This window comes from Haemaphysalis longicornis, unplaced genomic scaffold, assembly GCF_048455015.1.
Source record: "Haemaphysalis longicornis isolate Haplotype H1 unplaced genomic scaffold, Haemaphysalis longicornis Haplotype H1 scaffold_5, whole genome shotgun sequence".
Classification (NCBI taxonomy): Eukaryota; Metazoa; Arthropoda; class Arachnida; order Ixodida; family Ixodidae; genus Haemaphysalis; species Haemaphysalis longicornis.
Genome location: NW_027526385.1, coordinates 2512849 through 2527206, shown reverse-complemented (window position 1 = coordinate 2527206; position 14358 = coordinate 2512849). Strand labels below are relative to the sequence as shown.

The following is a 14358-nucleotide window of genomic DNA, read 5'->3' as shown; positions in this document are numbered from 1 at the left end:
CGATTCCAAGCCGTCCTGGGAGGCTTATCTTATGCATTTTACAGTCGACAACATGGCAGAAGCGCGGTACTACGATTACTGTGATATTGAGAATGCCCATCCAACGATGCCATCGGATGTCAAACATGTTGTTTTACAGAACCGAAACAGAAACCGAAGCTTGTTTGATTGCTAACCTTGGGCATCGTCCAATCACGGTGCCCCCTCCTCCCAACGTCACAGCTTAGTTGGTGTGGCCGCCGCAAACCGCGCATGGTAGTTTTTCTTCTTTCGCGCTTTGTAAAATAATTACCGATTAGTCAACCGGATAAACGACGAAAAGTGTGCTAATTTGAGCCAGTCTACGCAGTGCAAGCAAAAACAGGAGCTTGAAAAATTCACTTCAGTGTCCCTTTAACGCGCGTCTTCGCCGTACGGCAGCGTTCGCATCGAGACGCCCGGTTTGGAGCAGTGGAACGCGGGAAATTTAAAAAGATTTAAGCAAACCTTTGGCGTCTTTACCTTGGGAGGAGCGCGACGCAAGAGGAACATGAGAGGTGAGCGGGAAAGCGAAGGGAGGCATTTACTTCGCAAAAGACGATAAAGACTATCGTCTTTTGACGGCATTTGCAACGAAAGGAGCAGATACGCGGCCAATTTTTATCCTTGGTACCTTTTTGCTAACGCCGACGGAGCAAGCTCACGCTTAAGCAGCTCCGCTGCTAAAAGAAAGCCGCACAAGCAAAGCATCAACGGAAGGCGTATCTGCTGCGACGAGCAGATCACGCTGCAGTGCCGCTCCGTGGTGGCGATAGCTGGAGCTTTCGCAGTGCTTCTAGACGCGAAGGAGAGAGTGATAGCGTTTACCGGAAGTGTTGCAGAGTCCCTTTAACGGTGAAATCCACTGAAAAATGTTTTTTTTTTTCTTGGAGGTCGACGATTACAACACTAACTAAAGTGAAATAAAATGTTTGCACAAGCACTTAAGGCTGCTTTTGCGTGTGAAAGCAGTACTATTTATGGCCGGAAGTTTTTTTTTAATAATGTAGTTTAGTTCATTCATATAACTGAATTTAATTTTGTTCTTGGCTCATAAACCCGCAGTTCCATACCCCAAAGTTGTTTTTCTTGAAGAAACAAACAAACAAAAAAAAAGACTGACGATTACGACTCTCCAAAGGTGGAATTTGAGCGCAACACAGCTTCAGTCTTCTCGGAGATGGCGCATAGCTGCTGCGTCTTTCTTTCTTCATTTTTATTGCCCCTCCTCCCAATAATGCATATTTACCTTGAGGGTACAATAAATACAAATATAAATATAATTCTTCATAAATTTCAGTGCTAGATGTCAATGTTATGCTAGAAACAACATAACAGCGCAATACATGCATAAAGAAAAACATTTTATGGCATTCAGGTGGTCGTCACTTACTAAGAACTGTACGGGTGTTTTTCGCGCAACTACATTTCCTGATTGGTCGAGGGGGAGAGCGCCGCAAAATTTCCAAATGCGAAGCACTCCAAAAATATCGAGGTTGGTCCGACCCACTAATCCACCTTAACCGGCCCGCTAATTCCTCTAATACAAATTAATCAACATGCCAACCCCACTAATTCAAATTAGCTCACCCACTCATCTCACTAATCCACACTATTCTACCCGCTAATCCGCATTAATCGACTTTAATCCATGCACCCCTTAATTTTGCCGTTGAGCAGATTCAAGATGATATGAAAATGCTGTCGCATTCACTTTAAATGTGCAGCTGAGAAGTCCCCAAAGTTGTTTTTTTTTTTAATTCTCACACTCTCTTAGAGCAGTAAACAAGGGACACAGTGTCACCGTGCAAGAATTGCCGGTGACGTAAAGGACTGCGAGTGTTTGTATCTCACCGCTGCTTGTATTCAAACTAGAATGAGTGGAAGGTAAGGATTTAGTGTTCATGTCCCTGAAGGCCTTCATAAGGGGGCAGGGGATGCATTAAAATTTACGACACATTGAAAACTTTACACAAAATGAAACACCATGCACATAGGAACCATGAAGAATAAGCCTGATATGTTGTCTCGGAATATATAGGTTCAAGCTTAATTTATTGTAAATGCTGCGAAAGAGAATGGGGGGAAATGGGGAGTATCTAACGCAAACTGATGGCGTATACGGACAACTTTACACCAAATTGAGGGTAATAATAGGACGAGAAACTGATGGGTTGTGGGACTGCAGACTATGCATAATATTTGGTAACGTTGTCGGACGAGTAGTAAAAATATTGCCACAAGAAAGAGACGAAGAAGTGGACACGTGCCGCCATGTTTGCTCGCCTTCGAAGAAGATGAAGCGCATCGAGTGACATAGTAGTGCTCGCGCCAAGATGGTGGACTCCCATTAAAATCATCGCCTCATCAATCATGGTTCGTCTCGTCCTTATTCGGCCACGTAACAATATCCCCAGACCGAAGGCATACAGTTCACCATAATTAAACATTGGAAATTGCAGTTTTGAAGCCAGGAACCGGTTCGGAACGGTGCCTTCGATTCGTTCCGGTTCCGTTTCAGTTCCGAAATGGCAGGAAAAATTCGGATTCGGTTTTAGTTTTCGGTTCACCTCCGGTTCCGGCTCGACATCCTGCTTGCTTCTGAGGTTAGAGTCGAACTTCACTTGTAGATTAAAAGGCAAGCTCTGGCACCATTTGTTACCCCCTAAAAAAAGCTGATCAAACCGTCATCACAAAAAAAACCTATAAAAAAATCCGCAAGTTTTTGCCAAGATTCGAACCGTGGACTTTCAAAACAGAAGCCCAACAGTCAACTTCTCGGCCACGCGAGTAGACGTTGCGGAAGCCAAGAATTTGGTGTACTAACCTAAGCTGCCAACGAATATTGTCGGGTGTGTTTTGTTTCAGCCGTATTTAAGAATTTTGGGCAGTTATAACGCTTTTTTCTTACGCACCGATCTCGGAGGCGAGGCAAATTATGCTAGTACTACAAGCGATGTAACCAAAGCTCTCTTATTTGATTCAAGAAAAGCTATCGCACACCGGTCTCCCCTACGGCCACGATAGCCGCGAACGGAGTGGAATGCACCGCTAGAATTCTGGCGTTGATGACGCTTGCTCGTCACGCACCGATCTTGCAGGCAAACCGCTTCATGTTAATGCTACAAGCGATGAGGCCAGGGCTCCCTGTCGCAAATCCTCGATCTCCCGGATGGAAGCCAAACAAGCCACGAATGAATGAGCGCTTTTGAACAGAAACAGCTTGAAATCTGTCTCAGGGCAGCCGATTGCCGCAGGTTAAATAGAAATTGTTTTTAGCTGAGCGGAATGACCCCAAACCACGAGATGGACAGCCAACTGCCGCCCGCTTTTCGATATTTTCTGCGCTGCGTCGACGCCGATATCTAGCGAGCATAGACATCGGCGTTGCTCGCGCGTCAGCTCGCGACTTCATGCATTTTGGCGACGCGCGATGACGCGCGGGAAATACGCTGCATGTGGTTACTGGCTGTTGCGCCGCTGTGCCAGGTCAGCGGGCCGCGTGCTACATTTCCCGCTTAACAACACAGCACTCGAAGCCACAGGTGCCACTCTCCGCGTTCCACGTGACTAGGCGTTGCCGGTCGTTTTCCTGCCACAGCAGACGCCGGCTTTTCCGCACAGGGGGCCGTTCGACGCTTTCGCATGAACAACAGATGGCAAAGCTTGCACCAAGCGGCGCAAGGCATGAACCATAGTGAAGCTGCAGGATTGCTTATTTACACGTTCCGTCGTCGCTTTGCACTGTGCTATACTCGGGAACATGTTAAAGGAGCCATGAAGAGAACAGAAACTCTGGCCCTGGTATTTGTTTTTCTTGGAGAGCCTTTCAGTTTGATCATATGCAAATGTCGTTTCAAATCGCGCGCCATCAGCCGCAAAGGGTTCGCACATCATCCGACAGATGGCGACGAGTGTACTGGCCAGTAGGAAGACGCATTGAAACATCCCCCTCGCGAGGGGCACGATCAAATGCAGAGCATTTCCGGGGGCGCACGACGTTAAGTAGTTTGCGTTACGTTAATGCTGTTGCACTTGTGGCAACTGCTGACGAGAGAGCGCTCGTCAGCAGTAATTTGAATGAGTCAAGGATATAAGGCGCGTCCGTAGCCTCCAATAGACCCTATGCGAAATTGCTTGGTGATCTAGCAACACTGATGTAAACGAGACCGTCGGCCATATTGGTACGGGCGCCGATCGGGAAGTCTCGTATTGTTTACTGTGGAAGAGTAGGTGACGGTAACGCGGTATGACTCAAACTGGACGGCGTTTTCCGGCTCTCGACCGCGGATTGTGGACGAAGGACTTGCCTGCGCTGCCGACTGTGTCTGAAGACTCATACCACTCGGGGTGCCGCGCCAACGACCCATCCGAGCGGCAGCGGAGCAGGGCATGCCGCCTAGCCACCGAGGCGCATTGCTCGCCTTCATCGGTGCGGACAAACACGTGCGAGTCGCAGTAAGTAAATCCTTCTTTGTTTTTACTTGACGCGAGTTAACCGGTATGAGCATTTGTAGAGCACTTTGTTCATCGTTGTTTACCACGCAAATGCGTAGCGGCGACCTTGTTGCAGTATCCCTGAAAGAGGAGAGCGACAATCGCCAGACCGTACCGCTAGTGGGTGGATAGGTATTTTCAAATGCTGTACATGGAATTTACGGGATGATTTTTGGTGAAGATGTTTACGGAAAGGTTGCGGCCGTTTTCCGTGACGGTCGTCCGCCCGCGCGTTTGCCGCAAAGCAATCGTGCTTTGCGGCGAAGTCAACTACAAAAGCGCACATACGCCTTGAATTTTCTTTTTTTGTGTGTGTTCATTATTTATTGTGCATGTTCTGCGCAAAAATCTGTTTGTGTGTCTTTCTTCTCCTTTTTTGGTGGTGGGGTGGTTGTGTTTGTTTCTAAAGCGCGAGTTTTTGGTGTGAACGAATAGATAATACAGTAAAACCTCGTTAGCTCGAACTCACTAAACTAGAAGATTTTTTTTAATTCGATGGGTGATCGGTATAGCCCGAATGTTTACCTGTTTATCTCGAAAGATTCTGGAAGTGAGTTCCAGATAATAATATTATTGCTTGCTTAAGTTATGACGAACACGATTATGCGGGTACTGGTATCATTACCCACGCTGAGGTTTTTAAATGTTAAACTCCCTTCTCTTGAAAAATGCATTAACAAAGCATGCAGAGATACTTGCACGCTCGAACTTGACAAACAATTTTGACATTATTGCTGTTTGAAGTGTAGATTATTGCCCTTGCAACAGTGTTAAGCAAGACACAAAATCTGGTCATTTTGAGTCTGTTCCTTGCGGCCACTTCTTTCTGCTCTGTCCCTTTACCATAAACTGTAGCGGACTAGTCCTGTTTTTACCTGGGTGTTATTTACTGATACTCTCTCTGTTCTTGCAGGTTGGGCCTCATCCATGTGTTCAGCAGCTGCTTTTGCTCCCAGAAGAAAAGTGACCGGCCCTATGTTGTGTGCCTCACCTTTGAGACGGACAGTGGGGCGATTGGGAAGGCATCGTGCGAGTGCCCGGCGGGTTGCAGTGGAGCATGGAGTCACATCCTGGCTGCTGTGCACCTACTTGCCCTCTTGCAAGCCGGAGGTTTTAAGAGGCGCCACCGGAGCTTGCGTGCACTGAGCTGCCACAACAGTGGGGACGTCCGAGACAGCAGGGCATCAAGCTAGCGAGTGTCCAAAACATTGATTGGAGAAGCCCGCGATAAAATGGCCCCTCCCTTCCCTTGCCAATGCGTCTGTTCGATGCACGTCGAGTACAGGAGCAATGCGAGCAGCAACAAAGTGCCGTGCAGTCGCTTGGGAGAAAACTTGGTAGCCTTGGGAATGAGTTTTTTGCCCCAGTTGTGCTGGCCTCACCCCCCCCCCCCCCCCTTAGTGACAGAAACAAGGACTCGTGCCACATTTCGCCGTGGTCATCTCGCAAGCACGCAGAGGCTGGGCAACGTCGTGTTTACTAGACCGCGACATGCAGGGGTGTGCGAATGCTTCTTTTTGTTCCATTTATATCCACAGTTATATCCACAAAAACGCAAAAGCAATCAAGCTGATGCGCGGTGGCCTGATGCAACTGTGGCCGTTTTCTTTTTTCTTTTTGAATAAAACTTGAAAATTGTCTCAGCTACCTACATCAATGGCCACTATCATTACGTCGGAGGCATGCATGCAGCATGTGACAAACTAGAGGAGTGAGTGTGTATTTTAGTCGCAAAATATTCGACAGTAAATACATCGTTGCTGGAATGACAATGGGCACCAAGTTAACTTGACGTAACAACAAACCTTTCTGCCCGGCAAATCGGGAACCAAGTGCAAAAGCTCGAATTTTCCACCGTTCGATCATCATAAAACAGAGTTCGCCACTTCAGCAACGACACGCGGCTAAATGCAACGTAAAGAAACCAACAACACACTCCCATACCGTGCGCGCCCGCCACAGAGGAAATTTTCAACCGCGCCGTGATGGCGTAGTGCGGCAAGAAAAGTTTGTTTACAGCCCTAGGTAAGATAAAAGCTCGTGTAGGGGCTAAGCGGCACCATTTAACAATGAAATGAAGCGGGCGCAGAGCCACAGCGACGAGTAAAGAAACAGCCTAATTTTGGCAACGTGTGGTACTGTTTTCCCGGTCGAGCGCCGCTGTCAGTCGCGTGAATAGGCGGCGCACGCTCAGGCTTCATTTAGAATACAATGGCTGGACAACAGAACTCCAACACAGCTGTATTTTTCATACGGACAGCGACTACGGAACCCCGCGCTTAGCGAACCAACGACAAATATTCGCTCCAAGCGCACCGCGCCCAGCGTGTCAAAAAGGTTGCTCGCGCCGGCACAGTTCGTGTCGCAAAGTTCGTTCAAAAGCAAGGAACTTCACGTACCTTTTCTCCATTTGAACCGGTATTTCCGCATTGCGTGCTCTGCGGCACGAAGCAATGCTCCGGCATTGTAGTCCATCACCAAGAGCGGTCAATGCCCGCCTTCTATGTTTTGCTAATTGGTTTCGGTTTCAAACGACCGTACCAAAATGGCGGACCTAGTTACCGGAGTCGACGTGAGATGGCGGGGCGCATTTTGCATAGGGTCTATTGTGTGTTGGCTTTGTGGCGCAGTGGTTAGAGCACATTGTACATTGAGTTCCGCCCGCAGGGTCGAGGGATCGAAACCTGGCGCCCGATAGTATTTCTTTTTTTTTATATAGTAGGGAGGGGTGCGGTGCGGACTACGGACGCCAACGCGGGTGACATTGTGAGTTACTGAAATGCTCTGCATTTAAAATGCAAGTTGGTTTTATTCGAAAGATTTCGTGTTTTATAGTGCCCCCAGTGCTTGTCCGGATACAAACGGTGCTTTATTCACTGAGAAATTAAACAATTCCGGTTAACATTTTGATTTTCCCGCTCAATCGTGCGTTTTCGTGGTCCCAAATGACATCACAGGAACCGACCGCTCTGCAGCCTAGAGGACCTTCATTCACGCATCCGCCGTACAGGGTAGAGACACGTATGCGCTGGCGCCGCCATTTTCGGTTGCTCGCTCGCCGCCGAAGCAAGTCATTAGAGAGTTTTAGCTAACCGTTTTCTACGCTCCGCTCCGGTATCTGCGGCACGCTCAGCGCAACCGGAGCCAATGCCGTTCGCGGCCAGGCGTGCCACGCATGCGCAATGGCGCTCCCGCTTGCTTTCCGAGCGGAGCGGACCGTGAAAGACGGTCAGCTAAAACTCGCTATTGTGTCAAAACCGCGCTAAAATTATCGCCGCAACGCGGTTTACTGAAGAAGTTTGAATCATATTGTCTGTTTCGCGTTGCTAGGTCTCGTGGGAAACGAAAAGAATAACGCGTTGAGCCCGCTGGCCCAATTGCGGCGGCACGGGACCGTTCAAAGGTTGTCTCCACCCTGTACAGCGGTGTTGGTTTGTTCCCGCGTTTCTTTACGTTCCGTAACCTAGATGGCGCCACCATACCGTGGCAAGCGTTTGGTTTGTTTTTGCCCGCATTTAAACCTGGCTTGTTTTTGTTCTGGGAGAAAATATTCGTTCCCTGAAACAGTGCTCGCTCGACAAATGGGGTCGCGTAAGACACCGTTGCTTGCGTCAATCAGCCAGTGTCGTCTGAGACAACCCCAAGCCCCGTAGTGCTGTGCAGCTAAACCAAGCATGCTGTGCGCAGTACGAACAGCAGAACGCATCAGTACTTCTATGTTTACATGTGCTTTCGTAACTTCCACTGTTTCTCCCATCATTCTTATTGCTTTGTATAGTATGTGCCCTAAATTTAAGCGCAAATCGCTCGTTCGTCTAGTTTGTAAGCTTTACCTAATTTGCGTCTGCTTCTGCCAGCCTCCACCAATCGCAGAGCTTAGCTCATGTGACATCATAGGTTCTGTTGCGGGAAATGAGCTGGTGGGTCGCATGACCATTCCCGTTTTTTTCTAATTATGTAGCTTATTTGAGTGAACTTTACGTTAAAAGTGGTGTCAGTATTATTCTAACGAGACAATCTTTTGAATGAACCAAACTTGTGTTTTCTCTTCATGGTTCCTTTAAGAACGGCACTACTCATGTCTGGTATCACTCCGCCTAAGCGACGGACCGGGATGCCAACGGGGGCGCATTTTGAAAGGACATTGCTATGAATGCGTGATATCGACTGCCTTTTCTCACGTAGTTTGTTTTTCGCCGCTGCAGTAGTTTATAAGCATATTAAGTCCAAAAAATCACGGAAACGGCTCGTTCCACGTCAAAATTTTCCCAGTAATGCACTACTTGCGCCGCGCGGAGTAACATCCGGCTGCGGTAATGAGGCACAATGGTAACTTCCGTTGCCGTTCTTACGTTGTAGCCCAGTGTAACAAACGGCTGCACTAGGCATACGTAGGCGCAATAAACGTGGATAGAAGGCGAACGCTACAAGCGGCGGCGACGCCGTCTTTTTAGGGATGCTCTAATTAGCATGACAGCTTTTGAAGTTAATAACACGAATATATTTTCTCGCTTTTTTAGAAGGTAGTGATGTCTATGATGAGCTCTAGAGGACGTTCGATTCCAGTCGCTTTCAATAGAGAGTTTTAGCTGACCGTCTTTCACGCTCCGCTCCGCTCCGATAGCGAGCGGGAGCGCCATTGCGCATGCGTGGCGCGCTCGGCCGCGAACGGCAATAGAGAGTTTTAGCTGACCGTTTCTGACGATCCGCTCCGCTCCGATAACAAGCGGGAGCGCCATTGCGCATGCGTGGCACGCAAGCGCGCTACCGGCGATACCGGAGCGGGGCCCCGCTCCGCTATCCGGGGCCTCTTGGCGGACCGTCGCGGCAGCTTACACTACCGTGAGGAATTTTAAGATGGCTGCCCCCGTGATGCGAGCCCGCTACGACGAACTTGGTTGCTCCAGTTGAAACACGACCAACGAAGCCGCGAAAGCGCTTCCGAAAAGGCAATGGTGCCACACACCTCAAAGATCTTTAGAACGGAAGCGATAAACGTCGACCGAAGCGCGGGCTGCTTCTATGCAGCGCCGAGAAAGACAGCCTTGGCTTGGCTATTCCAAAGTTTATCGGCTTGTTTATTGTTATTTAGAAAAATTAAACCATTTCAGCGATTACATTATACAAAAAAGGTTAAATGAGGCCAAGAAACACGGTATTTTGCTTTGTTTGCGTGATCAAATACAAATTCTGATGTTTCCTTTAGGATGAAACTCTGGTTTACAGGCGCACGCGAAACGACCAGTCACGCGAATCATTCCCCGTCGAGGGAGATACGGTTATCGCTTAGCTAAAGGCCTTTCGGCTGCTGACGCTCCGGTTGTGCTGAGCGGGACGTCGGGAGCATAGCGGAGCGTCAAAAACGGTCAGCTAAAACTCTCTATTGGCTCCGATTGTGCTGAGCGTGCCGCCGATACCGGAGCGGACCGTCGAAAACGGTTAGCTAAAACTCTCTAATGCCGAAAGCAAAAGCGAAGCCCACGGCTGCGCCATTCCGTCCGCATAATGTCACTAGATTTCATCAGCTATTGCAAACTTCTGCTTTCTTCTAGACGTCGCCCGGGATATTTGCTGATTGACCGTTTCTAGCTGCTCCCCACCGTATATACGTCATAGCTGGGTCCTTTCCACATCACCTTGCTGTGGCGCAGTACGCGGGTAATTTCAAGTTCTCCCATTTGCACAAGGATCGGTAATTTCACCATTCTTATTTAACGCCAGCATGATCGACCTCGCCAACAAATTGCAAATCATAGATTAAGTACATCACAGCATTTACGCCGACGGTGTCACTTTGTGGACAGCGGGGGCAGAGACGGATACGTACAAGATCGCCTTCAATAGACCCTATGCAAAATGTGCCCCGCCATCTCACGTCGACTCCGATAACTAGGTCCGCCATTTTGGTACGGTCGTTTGAAACCGAAACCAAGTAGCAAAACATGGAAGGCGGGCATTGACCGCTCTTGGTGATGGACTTTAATGCCGGAGCATTGCTGCGTGCGGCAGTGCACGCGACGAGGATACACCGGTCCAGATGGAGAAAAGGCACGTGAAGTTCCACGCTCTTGAACGAACTTTCTGACGCCAACTATGCCGGCGCGAGAAACCTTTGTGACACGCTGGGAGCGGTGCGCTGGGAGCGAATATTTGTCATTGGTTCGCTAAGCGCGGGATTTCGTAGTCGCTGTACGGATGAAAAATACAGCTGCGTTGGAGTTCTGTGGTTCAGCCTTTGTATTCTAAATGAAGCCTGAGCATGCGTCACCTATTTATGACTGACAGCGGCGCTCGAGCGGGGAAACAGTACCACACGTTGTCAAAATTAGGCTTTATTTCTTCACTCGTCCCTGTGGCTCTACGCCCGCTTCATTTCATTGTTAAATGGTACCGCTTAGCCCCTACACGAGCCTTTATCTTACCTAGGGCTGTAAACTTTTCTTGCCGCACTACGCCGTCGCGGCGCAGTTGAAAATTTCCTCTGTGGCGGGCGCGCACGGTATCGGAGTATGTTGTTAGTTTCTTTTCGGTGCATTTAGCCGCGTGTCGTTGCGGAAGTGGCGTACACTGTTTTATGATGATCTGACGTTGGAAAATTCGCGTTTCTGCACTTGGTTCCCGATTTGCCGGGCTGACAGGTTTGTTTACGTCAAGTTAACTTGTTTCCCATTGTCATTTCAGCCACGATGTATTTACTGTCGAATATTTTGCGACTAAAATACACACTCACTACTCTAGTTTGTCACACACGGCATGCTTACCTCCGACGTAATGATAGTGGCCATTGAATTAGGTAGCTGAGGCAATTTTCAAGTTTTCATCAAAAAAAAAACGGCCAGAGTTGCATCAGTCCGCCGCGCATCAGCTTGAGTTCTTTTGCTTTGTTTGTATCCACAGTGAAAATCCCAGTAAATTAAAATACTTCGCTGATTTATAACGCGTGCAGTATAGCAAACTGTGGATATAAATGGCACAAAGGGAAGCATTCGCGCACCCCTGCATGCCGCGGTCTAGTAAACACGATGTTGCCCAGCCTCTGTGTGCTCGCGAGATGACCAAGGTGTAATGTGGCTGGAATGCTTGCTGGTTGCTCATAGGTGACCCTCCAGGTGCCATGCCAGTCCTTGTTTCTGTTACTGTGGCGGGTGAGGCCAGCAAAACTGAGGCAAAAAACCCATTCCAAAGGCTACGAAGTTTTCTCCCAAGCGCTTGCACGGCACTTTATTGCTGCTCGCATTGCTCCTGCACTCGACGTGCGCCGAACAGACGCAATGGCAAGGGAAGGGAGGGGCCATTTTCTTGCGAGCTTCTCCAGTCAATGTCTTGGACACTCGCTGGCTTGATGCCCTGCTGTCTCAGACGTCCCCACTGTTGTGGCAGCTGTGCACGCAAGCTCCGGTGGCGCCTCTTTAAAACCTTGAGCTTGCAAGAGGACGAGTAGGTGCACAGCCGCCAGGATGTGACTGCATGCTCCACTGCAACCCGCCGGGCACTCGCACGCTGCCCCACTGTCCGTCTCAGAGGCGAGGCACACAACATAGGGCCGGCCACTTTTCTTTTGGGAGCGAAAGTAGATGCTGAGCACATGGATGAGGCGCAACCTGCAAGAACAGAGAGAGAGTAACAGTAAATAGCACTCAGGGAAGAACAGGACTAGTCCGCTACAGTTTATGGTAAAGGGACATAGCAGAAAGAAGTGGCCGCAAGAAACAGACTCAAAATGACCAGATTTTGTGTCTTGCTTGTCATTGTTGCAAGGGCAATAATCTACACCTCAAACAGCAATGATGTCAAAATTGTTTGTCAAGTTCGAGCGTACAAGTATCTCTGCATACTTTGTTAATGCATTTTCAAGAGAAGGAAATTTAACATTTAAAAGCCTCACCGTGGGTAATGATACCAGTACCTGCATAATCGTGTTCGTCATAACTTAAGCAAGCAATAATATGATTATCTGGAACTCACTTCCAGAACCTTTCGAGATAAACAGGTAAACATTCGGGCTATACCGATGAATCATCGAAATAAAAAAATTCTAGTTCAGTGAATTCGAGCTAACGAGGTTTTACTGTATTATCTATTCGTGCACACCGAAAACATGCGATTTAGAAACAAACGCAACCACCCCACCGCCAAAAAAGGAGAAGAAAGACACACAAACAGATTGTTGCGGCAGGACATGCGCAATAAATAATGAAAATACACACACAAAAAAAATTCAAGGCGCATGTGCACTTTTGTAGTTGACTTCGCCGCAAACCACGAATGCTTTGCGGCAAAGGCGCGGGCGGAGGAGGAAGGAGGAAAATGACTTTATTGCTATCAATCCGGCATGTAAGGGTGGATCAGGCCGCGCAGGGCTTCACCAACCCCCTATCTCACTAGACCTCAGCGTGGACCGGTCCGGCGCTAGCTACTAGGAGTTACCTCCGTTCGCTTTTGCCGGGCCAGGGCCGCGTCGAGCCGCTGGATGGCTTGGAGTTGCGCCTGATGGTCAGGCGAACTGATGTAGTGTTCCATGTCCGGTGGCAGAGAGTTCCGCATGGTTCCCCCCGCACACGCGTCACACCCCCACAGCACGTGGGCTAAGGTTGCCAGTTCTCGCGCACACACACTGCACGTAGCACTTTCAAACAGTCCGGGACACACGTGCCGGGCTAGGGCCGGCGTGAGTACTGTTCCAGTCTGTAGCTGTCGTAAGAGGACCCCCTCACGTCGCCCTAGTCTCGGGTGAGGCCCAGGCAACGCTCGGCGGCCCTCTCGGTACCAAGCGAGGATTTCTCCGTAGTCCAGTAGCGGGTCCGGGTCCAGGAAGTCAGCCTCATCCGCTTCCGAGGGGCGGGGGGGCGCCGCACGGTACGCGAGCTCACGCGCGACGACGTCCGCCTCCTCGTTGCGGTTGGCCGCTCCCCCTGGGATGACTCCGACGTGGGCCGGGAACCATCGTAGATGGGTCGTGGTTGACTTGGTCCTCGGCAGCAGGCTCGCCGCCGGCGTCCCGACGCTCCCGCGGCCAAAGTTGGCGATGGCCGTGCTGGAGTCGCTCAGGATCGTGGTCGCCTCCGGTGTGCCGCTCAGCGCCAGGGCGATGGCGGCTTCCTCCGCTTGCTCCGCAGACGTCGCTTGGACGCTGCAGGCGTTGAGTACTTTCCCGTCCGTGGCCCGGACAACCGCTGCCACGTACGTCTTCGGCTTGCGTTGGTGTTTGGCTGCGTCCACGTACACCGCCGTTGCGTCGTCGGCGTATGTTTCTGCCAGCGCTCTCGCCCTGGCAACCCTTCGCTCCTTGTTGCGGTCCGGGTGCACGTTGCGCGGGAGCGGCAGGACCACCAGGCGCCTTGCTACTTGCTTGCTCACCTCCTCCCGCTTCGGGGCTTCCTCCCAATAGGACTCGGCCCTTGGCGGGCGCAGGCCGACCCTCTGTAGGATCGCTCTTCCGGCTTTGGTTGTTGCGAGGCGAGTCAGCTGCGTCGTGCGCTGGGCCTCGCTCACCTCCTCCAGGGTATTATGGACTCCTAGTCGAGCCAGGGCGTCGTTGCTCGTACTGGCGAGGAGGCCCAGTGCCGTCTTGTGGGCCTTCCTTATTGCAGCGTTGATTTTCTCCCGCTCGTGCCGCAGCCATCCGTGGAACGCGCCGACGTACGAGACGTGGCTCGTCACGAACGACTGCAGCAGTCGCAGGAGATTCGTCTCTCGCATCCCGTGTCGTTTGGTGGAGATCTGCTTGACCAGGCGGGTCGCCACTCCCACCTTCGTTAGCAGCCGGCTCAGAGCGGTGTGGTTGCCGTTTCCCGCGTCGACGTGCATGCCAAGTACTCTGATTTCTCGGACGTGCGGGATGGT

General features: G+C 50.2%; 1 protein-coding gene across 6 annotated transcripts in view; it reads left to right on the top strand.

Moving 5' to 3' along the window:
* The window catches only part of LOC144137792 (glutathione hydrolase-like YwrD proenzyme), a 76936-nt gene that overhangs the window by 53050 nt on the left and 9528 nt on the right, over window positions 1-14358 (top strand). The window lies entirely within an intron of this gene.